The sequence below is a fragment of the Rhyacophila brunnea genome, unplaced genomic scaffold (genome assembly GCF_057557595.1).
Source record: "Rhyacophila brunnea isolate RB1 unplaced genomic scaffold, BYU_Rbru_1.0 scaffold_49, whole genome shotgun sequence".
Classification (NCBI taxonomy): domain Eukaryota; kingdom Metazoa; phylum Arthropoda; class Insecta; order Trichoptera; family Rhyacophilidae; genus Rhyacophila; species Rhyacophila brunnea.
This window is the reverse complement of record NW_028233159.1, coordinates 2279701-2283073: the sequence shown is the minus strand read 5'-3', so window position 1 is coordinate 2283073 and position 3373 is coordinate 2279701. Positions and strand designations below refer to the sequence as shown.

Here is a 3373-nt window from a genome sequence, read left to right as displayed (position 1 = left end):
TATATACAGATTAAAAAATTACCTAGAAATTTGAGAGAATGTAGCTAGTCTGTAATATTAGTCAACTATTATAGATTTAATCACATGCACAATTCAAAAATAAACTATAAATAAGTCCTTGGAGTGTTTGATAATGACTTTAATTACAGGCTAACGCCTACATAATTACTAACCAATAAATATTTTAGTTGATTATAAATAAATATTTTTTCGAATGCATGTAGGGGTGGTATGGTTAAGTGGTTTACAAGTCGGACCCCAGTATGAGGGCCGCGGGTTTCACTTCCACCCACCCCACTAATTTCCGAAACGAATTTACTCTAAAGAAAAATACCCAATGGGGCGGTCAGTGAACGATAAAAGATGAACCATCAAGCATTGACAAGCCATGAGAAATAGGAGGTTGCTGTGTAAGCCGTTGAACTGTGCCTCCAGAATGAAAAAGATCCCAGACCGTTCTGCAAGGATATAGGTAAGTGTAGAGTGTGGTTGTAGCTTGTAACTTGTAGCGATGAACAGTAGACAGAATCTCATTCCCTCCACATAATGACTGCCGCTTATGAGAAAGGGCCCAATCCGTGGTGATTACGGGTGACAATGAGTGCTGGGGGAGTTCCACAGAGAGAAGCATCAGTTAAGCAATAGTTCCTATTAGTATAAAGCATACTTCCTAAAAGAAATAGAAGTAAAATATAAATAAATAAAGTAAATTCGATTAGAATTTTTGTTAGAATGCATGTATATGCAAATGTTATAACTTGGGACGGTGTGGTAACACAACATCATAAAAGTTATGTGAAAGAACTAAAAGTAACTGATCAGATTGAGTCTTATATACATACCTTGGGATTGAGAAAAACCCTTGAATTGATAAATCTTGAACGGGTAGAGATATTGAAGAAAAATTCAGAGACGATAAAATAGCCGAAAGTATTAATACGCTGTGCACACGGGAAATCAAGCAAGTTGTGCTTGAAAACAAAAACTAAAATTTAAAACGAGTAATTTAGCCGAAAATAAATAAATTCAATGGAGGTATAGAAAGTTTAAATGGACGTTAATACTTACATGATGATTAAAAAATCGCTTAGGCAATTTAAAACAATAAGACACCTTGATTTCTGGATAATGCCTTTTTATATGCTAAATACTTATACGACGATCGCATATGCTATTTAATAATTATAAGACACCTGGATTTCTGAATAATGGCATAATTATACGCTGAATACTTATATAGATGATTAAAAAAATATTTATCTGCTGATTAAATTTAACTATTAAAATCTGTTGAGTAGAATATTGGATTACTCCGTAAATATGAATTACTCGCAATACTTCTTACGTCTCATCGAGTTTAGAATACTCCTTGATGCATCTTCACTTTGATGTCCTATTAATTGTTTTTCCCCTTATTTCTATCGGTTTTGCTTCAGTTGGTAAATAATAATTTGTTTGTTTTAATTATAGATTAATTTTGGTATTTTAATTTAAGAATTTATCTCAAGCATAACGTATTTTATTTTACGTAAGCTCATCTTATAAATACTTTTGAATATTACCAGTCTCTTACATCTTCCTCGATACTTCACCTCTTTTCAAGACCTATTACTTCATTGATTTTATCAATCCCGTAGTTTTAATATTACACATCTCTTACATCTTCCTTGATACCTCACCTCTTTTCAAGACCTATTAGTCATGGGATTTTATAAATATCCTGTAGTTTAATAAGTGTCTCGATAAGCTTTGTAACTTGAGTTGTTTATGATACCTTTTATGATGTTGTGTTACAATCCATTTCATGTTACGACATAATTATTGAATGATCATATTTTTAATAATATATATATCAAACATAATTTACCAGAAAAAGTGATGGCTATGGAAGACGTAATTTAATATGATGAAATTACAGAGTAATTAATATTATTTGGGCATTAATTAAAGAATGTTGTATTTATTTACCATTTTAATCATAATAATCATAGCTTTTTATTATAATTTTCTATACTGTGTAAGCACAGGATAAATATTTTCGAATGCTTGATAAATTTCATCGCGAACCTTGGCTCCAGTCAATACAATTTTACCACTTACAAATATCAGTAAAACGATTTTTGGCTTTACCATTCTGTAAATAAGCCCTGGAAAAAGCTCGGGTTCATAACTGCAATAATTACTATGTGCAAAGGCAAGACCCTCTAATCTGACACTAAATTTAGTATCGCAGCTGCTAACAATATTCTGGATTTTATAGTCAGAGAAAGATGGTTGAAACCCAAGTTTATGGATTATGCGTGTATATTTCTGCGAAGCAATACTAGATGCTCGTTCACTCTTTGCACCTGTAACGACCATTTTTCCGGACGCAAATATCAATGCGGTCGTTTTTGGTTCACGAATACGCATAATGACAGCCGCAAACCGCTTGGGATTGTATTCTGCGTTCTTGGCATTGAGAGCAATCTTTTTAAGATCCAGTTTACATGTTAAGTTGACAGTAGCCACAACGTTTTGAATCGTTGGTGTGATTCCAGAGCCTTGAGGCTGTTTTGTGTCTTGGGCTAGTGAGTCTGGGTTCATCTTTTGTTTATATAGGGGCGATAAAAAAAAATTACTATGCTATTGATCGATTTTTAGAATAAGAGAAAATATTTTTATGAAACTTGAATGGCAAATATTTATGTTGATGAATAATGATTAGTTATATGATTTTAAAATTTAAATAATTTATGAAACTTTGTTTCAAATATTCATATCGAATATTATAAAATTTTAATTGATTTCATGATGATTTTATAATGAATTTAGCAGAGGATTGAAATTCAATTTGAAGCCAATTAAAAATCACTTCTTCTGATATTAAAAAAAAAGAAATCGGTATTGTTAAATTGCAAAACATATAATCGATTACGATGAATACAAATTAATCATTAAAATAAAAGAAACGTGAACACACACAATAATAAATTAAAATTGATATATCGTAAAAATGTAATCGATTACGATGAATAAAATTTAATATTAAAATAAAAGAAACGTGAACACACTCAATAATAAAGTAAAATTGATAAATCGTAAAAATATAATCGATTACGATGCAATTGTAATATCATAGAGATTTTATATATTCCGATTTTTTTGCTTAAATTACACAAACTTTCAATAAAATTAAAAGAATTGATGAAACTATATTTATAATTCTAAATCTATATAACTATTTATCATTAAAATATCACTTTACAAGGGATACTCGTGTGGTTATGAAATACCAGAGTCGTATATGAAATTTTATTAATGACAACTAAATCATGCACACAAACAATAGAAGTAAGTAAAATACTCAATTAATAAATCTTGAAAATAAGAA

The 3373-nt window shown here is 30.2% G+C and overlaps 1 pseudogene; it reads right to left on the bottom strand.

The window, feature by feature from the left end:
- Nucleotides 1–1998: 1998 nt before the first annotated feature.
- On the bottom strand, nucleotides 1999–2613 carry LOC147066576 (TATA-box-binding protein pseudogene; annotated as a pseudogene).
- Nucleotides 2614–3373: the final 760 nt, after the last annotated feature.